Source organism: Euprymna scolopes, chromosome 45, assembly GCF_053919585.1.
Source record: "Euprymna scolopes isolate OS-2025 chromosome 45, ASM5391958v1, whole genome shotgun sequence".
Classification (NCBI taxonomy): Eukaryota; Metazoa; Mollusca; class Cephalopoda; order Sepiida; family Sepiolidae; genus Euprymna; species Euprymna scolopes.
In genome coordinates this window covers 65,030,546-65,044,725 of record NC_136526.1, presented here as the reverse complement: position 1 = coordinate 65,044,725, position 14,180 = coordinate 65,030,546, and the positions used below count along the sequence as shown (strand labels likewise).

Genomic DNA, 14,180 nt, shown 5'->3' with positions numbered 1-14,180 from the left:
TTTGAAATTTTATAAGAAATATGTTTATGAAATTATTAAAATAATTTTTTTTTATAAATTATCAAAATAAGTTTTTTATTTGAATTTATATAATAAATATGTTTATGAAATTATTAAAATAAATTTTTTTTAGTTTTAAAAATAAGTTTTTTATTTTAAATTATATAATAAATATATGTTTATGAAATTATTAAAATAAATTTTTTTTTTTAATTTAAAAAAATAAATTACTGTTTAGTGGTGATGCACAGGTTCGTGGCTGGGATTAATTCATAAACTAAATAGTTTATTACTTTAAAAGATTTTTAAAATGTTTTCACGGGTTTGTATTACTGTACAATTTTGCGATCATACTATCTCAATACAGGTGCTTCACTCAATATTTGATTTCCTCAAAAACCTCCTCATGGATTTTTAATCACGTCCTCAGCTGTCAGTTCTTTTTCATTATAATACCAAAATTAAACGCCTAACAACAATCCCAACCAATTCGGCATTATGAATCTGTTGCAATTTCTCACATTTTTCGTCAAATTTAAAAACATGGTTAAAAAAACAAAATAAACTTTTGTAGATATATAGCTTGCATGCACTTTTATTCTTTAAATTAGTTTTGAACAGCGAATTAAAACAATGTTTTACTGCGAACAGCCACAAATGTTTTTTTTCAAAATCAAAATAAGTATCAAAATCTCGTTTATACATAGATTTGAAAAAGTTGTCAAAAAACAAATATATAACAAATAAATGTTATCAAAGGCAAGATAAGTTACTTTTCTGCCAAACTGGATATATTTTTTGTGTTTTTATTCAATGTAACATATTTATTCAGCTCGAAAAACATACAGTGTTTACCGATGTATTCGAAAATTCAAAATGGCGTCTCACACCCTCTTTAACACCGTAAGTATGGAAAAAGGTGTTATAAATAAAAAAAACTATACAAAATACTATTAAAAACCCGCCGAATATATGTCAACCTATGTCACGGTAACATATATTGAGCGAGTTTTTAACAGTATTTGATCCGGTTTTTTATTTATAACATCTTTTCCCACACTTACCGTGTTAAAGAGAGAATAAGACGCCATCTTGAATGTTCCAATACATCGGTAAACACTGTACGGTTTTCGAGCTGAATAAACATGTTAAATTGAATAAAAACACGAAAAATATATCCAATTTGGTAGAAACATTTATTTGTTATATATTTGTTTTGTTGACAACTTTTTCGAATCTATGTGTACAGTAATACAAACCCCTTTTCAACAATTATTAGATAAAAACAAAAACAAGAAAAAAAGATCAGAAAATCGTAATAAAAAGAAAGTTCATGCGCCGGAAAAACACACAAACATGAAAAAAAAAAAAAAGCGAAGGAATTGATTTTCCTTATCGCCGCCCCGGTAGAACTACACCAGAAATTAGGAAGTATGTTAGCTGACTATAACCAAGACCGTCTTAAAAGACAAGATGGCCGGTGGGCAAAAATAATTTAATCTGCTGACGTCATCACGGATAGTCCATACCGGTGACACCGGTAGTCACCGGTAGGCATTCGTAACGTCTTGAAGTCAGTGTAATATTTCTTTTTTTATTAAAATGCCTTCACGGTGCATCGTTCCAACTTGCTGAGGAAATTATCGTAAAGGACCAAAAAGTGACAGTATTTTCATTTCCGAAAGATAAAGAATTATAATGCAGTAAAAAAAAAAAGATTTTACACCATCTCCATTCAGCAAAGTAAGTTTTAACGTGCTCCCCCCCCTGTATTTAACACGATGTAACTATAATTTAATTCAATATTATCATCCTAAATGTTCTACCATTCAAAAGAAGAAGCTTCAAATAAATTGCTAATATTAAAAAAAAAATTTTTACAGCATACAAAACTAATGAAAATGCGAGACAACATCGACTCTTTAAAACACAATTTTTTTAAGCTGTTGTGACACACGTTTTAAAAATCTAACAATAATTTATTTTTCTGAAATTTTTCAATATTTAAAAATAAATTATGCCGGCTGATAAAATTTTTAAACTTTTTTTTAAAGCTAGAAAGATAAAATTAAAAAATACTTATATATATATATATATATATGAAACTAAACTATAAAAAAAAAAAAAAAAAACGCGCGTTCACTCGTGGTCTTAAACAGTCTTGGCCTTCGGGACCAGATCAAAGTGTAGTATCTGTTCTCCAGATGCTGCATTCTATTTCTTGTTCTCTTTCGGTGGAGGAGAAATCCTTCACGACTGAGACAATTTTTATTTTTGTACCTTTTCTCCACGTTAAAAAACGACCCTGGTGTCTAACTCTGTCCCGTGGGGAGGCATAGTAAATAAGTACAATTCATTTCATTAACGTAATTGGGTTTGTATTACTGTACACATAGATTCGAAAAAGTTGTCAAAAACAAATATATAACAAATAAATGTTATCAAAGGCAAGATAAGTTACTTTTCTACCAAATATTTTTCGTGTTTTTATTCAATGTAACATGTTTATTCAGCTCGAAAAACATAGTGTTTACCGATGTATTCGAAAATTCAAGATGGCGTCTGATTCTCTCTTTAACACGGTAAGTTTGGGATAAGGTGTTATAAATAAAAAACTATACAACATACTATTAAAAACCTGCCGAATATATGTCACCTATGTCACAGTAACATATATTGAGCGAGTTTTTAACAGTATTTTATCCGGTTTTGTATTTATAACACCTTTTCCCAAACTTACAGTGTTAAAGAGAGAATCAGACGCCATCTGGAATTTTCGAATACATCGGTAAACACTATGTTTTTCGAGCTGAATAAACATGTTACATTGAATAAAAACACGAAAAATATATCCAGTTTGGCAGAAAAGTAACTTATCTTGCCTTTGATAACATTTATTTGTTATATATTTGTTTTTTGACAACTTTTTCGAATCTATGTGTACAGTAATACAAACCCACGTATTTTAACAAACTGAAAATATGGATATAAAAAAATGATTTTGCATGTTATTTTTATTATGTGGTGAAATAATCTTAAATAAGAAACATGATTTTTTCTTTAGGTTAATTTTTTGGTATTATTATACAAACACCGTGACAGCGTTAGGGTTAGGGTTAGGATTTAGGGTTAGGGTTTAGGGTTAGGGTTAATTCGCTGTCACGGTGTTTGTATAAATTTACCAATTTTTTTACTGTGCAATATTTCATGAATTTATTAAAAATATTGTTTTTGATTTTGAAAAAATATTGTGGTTCATTTTGATTAAAAAATATTCATTTTGATTAAAAAATATTCATTTTGATTAAAAAATATTCATTTTTATTAAAAAATATTCATTTTGATTTAAAAAAAAAAATATTCATTTTGATTTAAAAAAAAGTTTAATTTTAATATTTGTTTATTGTCTTTACTCATATCAAATTTTTTGCTTGTGTTCTGCTTCAAATATTCATAATCTTACATGCATAATTTTCATTTAATTATATTAAATAAACTTCAAGTTTATTTCAAATCAAATCGTGTTCCTTCACTTTTTTAAAATGTAATTTATAAGTAATTAAAGAACGCATTCTAATCTTTAAAATCTATAATACAACGAAATATTCAATTGCTTATAATACTTAAACAAATAACTTGTGTTTTTTTTTTTAATTTTTTTATTATTAATATTAGATGAGTTTCAGTATAAATCGTGTTCTTTCTTTATTTCTTTATTTTAATCCAATTTTGAAGTTTTGTAACGCTGTCTGTAAAAATTACTGTTCATTATTGACAGTCTAAGAGTTCCACATATCTTGCTTGTTGGGACCTCGGCGATGACGTCATTTTTTCAGCTGACCGGCCATCTTTATAACGAAGGCCACGCTATAACCCCCTGTTAAAAAAAAAATGTGGTGCTTGTTAAAATAGTTGGCAGATTAAATATTTGATTTTAAGTAAAAGCAACAGTACTTGTCGTGTCGAAAATTATAATATATTCACAAATTACGAAAATCCACTTAGTAGAAAATTATTTTCAGTTAAAAGTAATTGTTTACGAAAATTGGGGGGAACTACTGCATTTTCTCTAGATGTGAACACCTTGAAGATTGTGAATACAGGGGACATAAATATTTTTGTTATCAATTTACGAAAACAGAACTGAAATTAATGGTTTTGTTGTTAGTTTAAAAAAAATTATTACTATTTATGAAAATAAATTTGATTTAAATATAACTTACTGTTTTTGCTGTTGTGAATATAATTTTTTTGCTAAACTGATTTATCTCCCTTCTCGCGACATTAATTGCTGACGTACTGTTCTAGACTATAGTGATGATGGACTTTTTCTTTTTTTTTTACTAAAAACATAGTAGGGGCTCTGTTCTACTCGATGAATTTTCGTAAGTTTTGGATATATTACTATTTTCGACTTTAGAACTAAGTAAGTACAGTTGTTTTTGCTTAAAACCACATATTTAAAAAAAAAATGGTACTTGTACAGTTTAGTCAAGACATTAAAAACTGAAAATATCGAAAAAAGGTTATATTGTACGTATTCGGTATGGAATGAAGATCTCAGAAAAAAAAATCATTTAATTTGATCGAGTAGTTTTTTTTTGTTTTTTGTTTTTGTTTTTTGTTTTTTTTTTGTTTTTGTTTTTTGTTTTTGTTTTTTGTTGTTTTTTTGTTTTTTTAAGTTTAAAGGCAAGAAACCGCTGGTATCGATGGCAGATTAAATTAATATAGTTTTATTTGTAATGAAATATTATGATTCTTACATAGGTAATACAGTACACCTGTTATTGCTCCATTACAGAACATGGTTATCTTCACGATTACTGTTTCCTTTCCAGTTCCGGTTTCTCTTTTGTTTGTAATTGATTCTTTACGGTGTCTTGTTTATTAAGTAAGGTGAAAATTGTTAGGTGAAAGTAGAGAATAGATGAAGGAAACCCGAACCCTTCCCTAGTTAAAACAAACTTTGGTACTTGTACAGTTTAGTGAAGACATTAAAAAAATGAAAATATCGAAAAAAGGTTATATTGTACGTATCTGTTTTGAACTGTAGATCTCCGAAAAAAAAATTTCATTTAATTTGATCGAGTAGTTTTTATTTTACAGCAGAAAAACACGTTTGTATGAGAGCGTGTTGAAGTCAGCCACAGCCATTATGAAATTTGTTGAACACGCCACGAGGAGATAACTCCAGTTAAAGCGACGACACTCCCTCCCCATCTTTATTACTAGCTTTTCTTCCTAAAAATCGAACCTTTTGCTCGGTATCATAAATTGTTTTTTACTGTAAAATAAAAACTACTTGATGAAATTAAGTGATTTTTTTCCAGAGAACTTCATTCCATAACGAGTACGTACACTATAACCTTTTTTTCAATATTTTCATTTTTTTAATGTCTTGACTAAAAAGCGCCAAAAATTTTTTTTCTTTTTAAATCGATCTGTCGACTCAAACACCAAGATGGATTGAGGTGTTTTGTAATGTTTTATTTTTAACCTTTTCCTATACCAAGGGAAGTAATTCTGCATTATTTGTAGTTTAATTATCTCCCTTTAATTATCTCTCAGCAACATTTGAAAAATGTTTTTTGGGGGGGTTTCTTGGGTTTTTTTTTTTTTTTTTTTTTTTTTTTTTTTTAATTATATTTTTAAGGGCAGTTATCTCTCTTGCATCTTGTCCATTACCAACGAATGGACAGCAAAAAAAAAAAAAAAAAAAAAAAATTTGAGAAAATTCGAATAGAAAATTATTTATAATTAAAAGCAATGCAATTTTTACAGAAGATTGGGGATATTGTATTTTCCCTAGATGTGAACACCTTGAAGATTGCGAATACAGGGGCATTCTTATATCCCTTTTAGTCACTTTAATGGCTGACTGATGTACTGTTTCGTACTATAACGATATATATTTATTAAAAACACAATAGCAGTTGTTCTACTTGATGAATTTTCATAATTTTTTGATATATTACTATTTTCGACATCACAAGTAAGTACTGTTGTTTTGGCTTAAAACCATGTATTTAAGATATCGATCTGTTGACATTTTCTTAACAAGCAACAATTCTTCTACAATCTGTGCATATCGGGTTTCTGTGTTTGTAAATGTTCGACTGATATAAGCTAAGGGTTGATCTTGTTATAGCAATACAGGTCCAACGCACTTATCACTTGTATCGCACCGAATGACCAACGGGTTTTTGCGATCATACTATCTCAATACAGGTGCTTCACTCAGTATTTAATTTCCTCAAAAACCTCCTCATGGATTTTTAATCACGTCCTCAGCTGTCAGTTCTTTTTCATTATAATACCAAAATTAAACGCCTAAGACATTGAGTTTTCGTTATAAAAAAACGATAACGACGTATGTCAATTTTAAATAAAAGCAATGTTATCTAATTTTCATGTTGCAATTTGTTAAATACTAGCGGGAGGATGGGGGTCAGCTTTTCCTGGGCGTAAAATATATTTTAATTTGTTCAGATTTCGCATATATTATTATCGAGTTGTGATTTCAAAAGTAAAAAAAAAAAAAAGTATTTGGGTGCCATCAGCTGGAATTGAAACCAAAATCAAAACTGTGGCATTCAAAGCTGGTGACTGTACCAACGTGACACGCATATGAACTGATTAAGAATTAAAAATAAACTAAGATGAATGTACAAAATATTTAACGATTTTTAAAATTTTGACCCCCTTAAAAACTATTTCAACCGGCTAAAGACCTAACGGTCCGTAAAAACCCCAATCATTTGAGGCCCCTAGCGCCACTTTGTGACTTTTGCTTTCGGAGGAGATAGAGTTTGAAAATATGGAGACAGACAGACAGACCTAGAACCGTTTATATATTAGATTACAGGAATATTACATGAAACGTATTTCCATGATTCAACGAAAAACGATATTGCCGTGTTTGTTTGTAACATAAACACAGGGGAAATAATTTGTTTCTCCCAAATTTTTGGTTTTTGAAATTATTCAGAAATTACTTACCTCCCTCACTGCTCTACATGCTATCCGGTTTATTATGTAAGCAAAAGTTGCAAATGTCTGTGAAAATTATTTTCTTTAATAATTACTTCTCTACTTTATCGTTTTTCATAATTTTTGGATATGTTCATTTCTGCAACATGATAATTAAGTAGAAACTATTGGTTTGATTTGAAAATCAAGATCTTGATTTTCGAATTTCGTTATTATAATGAAGAAGAACCTATCTTTGTTAAATTGCAAATTTGGAGCCACAACGTCAGAGATGTGAGGTAGAAACTTTGTCAGATTATTAGTAAATCCTTCTAATCATCGCATTCCCTTTATGTCTGTTGCTCAGGTCATCTCTCTTAGGGCTTTTAATTTCCCAACTCAGGAAGTAAATCTTTCAAGTCAGCCACGTTATTAAATGACATTCTCTGAAATATCCCCGGTGCCGGAGCAATACCAAATGGTAAGACTTTCCATCAAAACCGAACATATGGATTAACGGTACTTAAAGTTGCTTTAAAAAAAAAAAAAATTAGGTACTTGTACAGTTTAATCAAGGCATTAAAAAATGAAAATATCGAAGAAAAGTTATACTGTACGTATCCGTTTTAAACTGAAGATCCCAGAAAAAATTTTTTACTTAATTTGATCGAGTAGTTTTTTTTTTTCTTCTACAGCATTTTTATATACGTTGAAGGTAGACATCTTTGAATTTTTTAAAATTTTTGTTTGGACTTTAAGAACACGTCATGGGAAGATAACGTCCAAGGATGGAATACTGTTGCCATATCTGGGCAGGAGCTGCCAAAAACAGCCTATCATGCCTTGACAGAGTACAAAATAGACTTCGTGGTTTAGTGGGGGATGCCCTTTTCTCTACCCTGCAACCCCTCTCCCACAGAAGAGACGTTGCGAGCCTATCCTTGTTTTATCGTTATTTCCATGGCAGGTGCTCGTCTGAACTCCAATCCCTGGTCCCCCCTCGCCAAACTTTCACGAAAAACACCCGTCTAGCTGAATCCACTGTGAAAAATTTCCCCCACTCTATATCTGTGCCTAAATCAAAACGCGGATTTCATGAGCAAAGCTTCTTTCTTAGAACTGCACGCCTGTGGAACTCTGTTCCGTCTGCCTGCTTCCCACCGGACTACAACTTGGATGTCTTCAAGTCTAATGTTAACAAATTCCTAATGAACCGCCCCCCTAATTAAACACTTCATAAAATCTCCTCACTAACGTGATGTGCTTGCAATAACCCTTATCCCTGAGTGGCTTCCGGGCCTTGATAAGTGGTGATCACTGTGTAAAAAAAAAAAAAAAAATAACTCAGCTTAAAGCCCCAACACGCCCTCCCCATCTTTAATATTAGCTTTTCTTTCTAAAAATTGAACCGTTTGCTCGATATTGTAACAAATTGTTTTTTCGCTGTAAAAAAAACAAAAAAAAAAAAAAAACTATTTAGTGAAATTTTTTTTTTCGGAGAACTTCATTCCATAATAGATGCGTACAATATGACCTTTTTTTTTTCGATATTTTCATTTTTTAATGTCTTGATTAAACTGTACAAGTACCGGATTAACAAAAGTTATCAAGCTAAACTGCTGACGCCATTAATTTCTAATTCAGCTTTCATCTCATCCTTATTTACTAACGGTATTTTCGACGTGCTGCAACGTGTTATACTTCGACCCACTTCCAAATAAGCATCTTTTTCAATCTGCGTATATCGGGTGTCTGGAACTGTAAATGCTCGGCTGATATAGGCTAAAAGTTTATGCATTTATTGACAGAGTTTTCTTTGTTTTTTGGGTTTTTTTGTTTTGTTTTTTTAAACATTTTGGGTTTTTTTTTTTTTTTTTACACAGTGATCACCACTTATCAAGGCCCGGAAGCCACTCAGGGATAAGGGTTATTGCAAGTACATTACGTTAGTGTGGAGATTTGATGAAGTGTTTACTTAAGGGGGCAGTTCATTAGGAATTTGTTAACATTGGACTTGAAGACATCCAAGTTCTAGTCCGGTGGGAAGCAGGCAAACGGAACAGAGTTCCACAGGCGTGCAGTTCTAAGAAAGAAGCTTTGTTCATGGAATCCGCGTTTTGATTTAGGCACAGATATAGAGTGGGGGAAATTTTCCACAGTGGATTCAGCTAGACGGGTGTTTTTCGTGAAAGATTGGCGAGGGGGGACCAGAGATTGGAGTTCAGATGAGCACCTGCCATGGAAATAATAATAAAACAAGGATAGGCTCGCAACGTCTCTTCTGTGGGAGAGGGGTTGCAGGGTAGAGAAAAGGGCATCCCCCACTAAGCCACAAAGTCTATTTTGTACTCTGTCAAGGCAGGATAGGCTGTTTTTAGCAGCTCCTGCCCAGATATGGCAACAGTATTCCATCCTTGGACGTACTTGGCTTTTATATAGATAGAGAATTGCATCAGTAGTGAGATATCTTCTGGAGTGGTAGAAGGATCCCACCATCTTTCCAGCGACCTTGGCAACAGACTTGATGTACATGTTCCATTTCATAGGTGTTAGGTAAGAATGGCTGTCCCCTTTTCATGTAAGTAAGAAAGCAAACTAGATAATTGAAAATTATATTAGGAAAAGGCTAGAATCGAATCCTGTCGGTAAATGGATAATTGAAATCCTAGGAATGCAGTCGATTGTCAATTCTTTTAGAAATAACTGGATATTAAATATGTCAGTTAAAAGAATGGGCAATACGAGTTAAAAATATTGTTTAAAAATAGGTTAGATATAGAACAATTAAAATTGGGAATTCTTTGTTTGCCAAATGTGTGTTTGGACAGACATATGTAAATCCACGTGAAAGTTAGTCATGTTGGAACCACATTTCTGACGTCATAAACAAAAGAGATTTCTCAATATATGAATCGAGGGTTCGAAGTTAAGAAGTTGATTAGGATCAGATAATTGGAGAAGATCACACACAGTAATAGAGTCCATTGGAGAGTAGGAGTCCCTTAGAGGTGAAGGGAGAAGAATAGACCATACAGTCAAAAAGGCTTAAATTCCTGACATCACCAATCGGCCGGTTGAAGGATAAAGAAATCATCAATAATTTTGTAACTGTGTTGTCTTCGTGTCGTGTTCACAACCGAAAAGTTAAATGTGTTTTGTTATCATTGTCGTTATCTCTGTTATCATCTTTGTTATACATGTCCGTGATATGAACCCCGTCATCTATTTCAATATATCCCCCTGCTACACAACACCTTTATCAAGGCCTAGAGGTCACTCGAGGATAAGGGTTAATGAGTGTACAGTGGTCAATGGGACAATGTCGTAGTAATCGTTAGTAGTGGAAATTTGGTAAATTGGATTACTTAAGCGGAACGGCTCATCAAGAACTTGTTTACATTGGACTTGAAGACGGCCATATTGTAGTCAGCTGGAAATTTGGTAAATTGGATTACTTAAGCGGACGGTTCAACAAACTCTGTCACTAAATGCGTTAAAATTTAATTTACCAACTCTACTGGTGTGAAGGGGTCCAAATGTGACCTTTCCGGGTCACTGGCAACAGGTGTGAACCCTCAGCAATCCCTAAACAAGGATCTCTTATCACATACGCGTCATGATCGTCTTCCACAGGGAATTCTCCATAAGTTCTCTCGGCGCAGCAGGACCTCGTTGGTCGGTTGGTTGGCCACTGCTGCCTAGGCACACAATAATGCTTAACAATTAATTGCCTGGCATTCTTCAGTGTTTCGGGAGTCTTAATCTCCCCCCCCCCAATTGGGGAGCCCTACTGCTTCCGGTGGCGGTCACGCTACACTGGGCTAGAAAGCTTCTCCATCATTCTCCCATGCATGGAATATTGTTGCCACATATGGATTAGGTTCTCCCTCTTGGACAATGTCCAAAATAGGGTCTTTAACCTAATAGATCTCGCACTGTCTATCAAGCTTGAGTCTCTGTCCCATCACCACAGTGTTGCATTCCTGTGTCTACAAGTACTTTTAACAAAATGTGCTTCGATGAGCTTGTCTCATTTGTGCCCCTTCAAACGTGATTACCTTGGACAAAGCTGACTAGCAGCAAAATCGCACCCATTCATTATACAGATCTTTAGATACTGGAAAACTTTTAATAGTTTCTTTTCTCTGACTGCTTGCTGTTGGAATTCCCTCCTCACTTCCTGTTTCCCAAATTGTACCAACCTGCATAAATTTAAATGTAATGTGAACAAACATCTTGCTGCACAACTCCCAACTTGAGGTGACCCTAATAAATCTGGCCCCTAATTCACAGTATCCCCTTACATCTCGTTGGCAATATTCTTCTTTAGGATAAATAAGTTTAAAAAAAAAAATGGCATAAAGGTTTTTGTTCATTAACGAATCGGGGGATGTCATGCTGGAATTCGTAAAAACTTCAACAATTAAAAAAAAAAAATGATTGATTAGGGGTGCTTATTTAGAATTTATAAAATCCTGGCTCCCCCCCAAAAAAGGGGCACTCTGGCAGTATCCAAATAAAAAGTAATTGTCTCAGTATGAAGGGTTTCCCCTACATTGACCAACGACCAATTACAGAACAGATACCACCCAGCCGAAATGTGTGTTTGTGTGCATTTTTTGTGTATGTCCGCCAAAGGCTTTTTTTGGGGGGGGGGTAACTGTTTCTTAGAATTTTTTTTATGCTCCCTAGATTGTAATATCTTCGATTTACGAAAGGAGCTCGCGTGTATCTTTTATTTGGGCAACTTTTACACACTATTTTTGCAATATTTTTTACTCTACGCGTGTTTATTTGGCTTTTCCGTATAAAAAAGTGAAACTGTGAAAGCAAAGGTGTGTTTTTTTTTGTTTTTTTTATTTACATAGGCATCACCACTTATGAAAACCAAGAGGCCACTCGAGGATAAGGGTTAAAGAGTGTACAGTAGAAATTGGACAATATAGTAATCGTTAGTAATGAAAATTCAGTAAATTTGTTAACTTAAGTGGAACGGCTCATCAAGAACTTGTTTACGTTAGACTTGAAGACAACCATATTGTAGTCAGCTGGAAAACGGAAGACAATTTCCACAGGTGTGCAGTTCTTAGAAAGAAACTTTGTTCATGGAATCTACGTTCGTTTTGATTTAGGCACAGATAAAGAGTGAGGGGAATTATTGATAGTGTTTTCTGCTAGACGGATGTTTGCTTGTCTATACTTCATGATAACTCTTGGGTGTGCCCCAGGGGCTCTTTTAGGGCTAATAAAGCACTCCATTTTTTTTTGGGGGGGGCGGCTATGTTACCATATTTGTCCAAAATTTTCTGTTTATGCAGTTTTGCATGATGCTGAACTCAAATTTAAATATGTTGAGGACTTTTGGGGCTAAATGGGGGAGGGGGAGCAAATGCTGAACTTTGCATTTTTTTTATGCCTCGTTCATTGTGCACTTACGGGGGAACCATGCATGCTTAACTTGTTTTAATTTCACATGTAGGTACTTGATGTGTCTGGAAGTGTTCTTAGAAAGGTTTTTTTATCGGAATGCGCCACTAAGAGTAATGAGTGGGGGTAATTATTGATAGTTTTTCAGCTAGACGAGTGTTTCTTGTGAAAGTTTGGTGAGGGTGGACCATAGACTTTGCATGCCGAGACGTCCAGAAAAGCAATGAGCTTTGACCAATGCGACCAAAACCCGTGCTATTCATTTGTACAAACCCTTTTTTATGGGGAGCTGGTTTTCCCCAACATCTTGGCAACGCCGGGCACTCATGCTAGCTTATATGAAAAAGACAAACAAACATTGGAGACGACGGCATGGTGGGAATTTTGTTTAACTCGATCAAAAAAAAAAAAGATAGAGATGATGTCCGTTTGCGAATTCGTGATATTATGATCTGGGAATTATGCAAAGACTTTGTTATATATGGGTCGTGCAATCGCATCCATCTGCAAAAGATCTAACTAATTTGCATATTCTTTTAAACATTCATTTTAATTAATTCCTTATTAGTTTTTTCAGTTTTCTTAAGGGATGAACATCTTTAGTTAACTATTACATGTAATTATATTCATGCAGATATTCTACATGATTTATACTTGCGTGATATTTGCATAAAAAGCTTATAATAAACACAAACCTCTTTCTAAATATATTTATGTATGCGTATATATATTTGTTTAGAAAATTTTACGTACCAAACTCTTGTCATTTTTTGAACTACAGACATGAAACTTAATATTCGAAAACATGCAGAACTTTATATTTGGGTTTTAGTCAGGAAAAATCAGTGCAGAAGTGTAAAAATTAAAGAAATAGAATTTGCCAGGTGAAGGTCGAACGGCAGCATTATGAATGTGCATGCATAACGTAATAGCTATTGGTTCATGTTTTAATGTTTAGCCTTGCAGCAAACATGTCTTCATAGGTCAAGTATTAGCGTCAAAGGAAAAAGGTAAATTGTAAGTTAAACGTTTTGGTTTTGATTCTCAATGGTGGCGCACAAGTCATTTTTTTAAAAAACCTTTTAAATCATTACTATATATTGGGTCCAATATAATATATAGGAAATCTACATTAATCAAAATATCATATTTAAGCGTATTTTACAGCTGGGCAATGCTGGGCGCCCTGCTAGTATATATGTATATTTAGGCAGCATTTTTATCTCTATGGCATATTTCATTAAATAAAATAGACCTTTTAACTCTATTTTCAATCCTTTCCAACTTCCAAATAACAGTCTTAACTATTACTTCACTATTCAATTAATTTCAACCAATGGAAAAAACGATTAATAATTAACTAATTTAAAAAAAAAAAAAAAAAAAAATTAACCAAGGAAAAAAAAAAACAATTTTATAAATTGCTCAAAACCAGTTAGATTAATTCATCCCTGATGATGAATCCTAAAATATTGAAAAATATTCGTACTTATGATAACTATGGTGATTATGTCAGCCAGTTCCCGCCATGAGTGACGACTGTTATTCGGAAGTTGGACAGGATTGAAAATAGAATTAATAGACAAAAAAAAAGGTCTATTTTATTCAATGAAATATGCCATACGTATATAAATATATATATATATGAAACGCATCTTTTTTAAATGTATGTGTTCTGATCTCTATTCTGTATTACGGATTTGGGATGCAAAGAAGTCAGTAACGTGTCGGGTATAACTGCGAAATCATTGCGTCCAATATAATATAATTATACGAAATCTACA

At 32.9% G+C, this 14,180-nt stretch overlaps 1 protein-coding gene across 2 annotated transcripts in view; it reads left to right on the top strand.

Annotated features, from left to right (window-relative positions):
- LOC145269851 (calcium-independent protein kinase C-like) overlaps positions 1-14,180 on the top strand; it is a 323,130-nt gene that overhangs the window by 294,385 nt on the left and 14,565 nt on the right. The gene's annotated exons all lie outside the window — the stretch shown is intronic.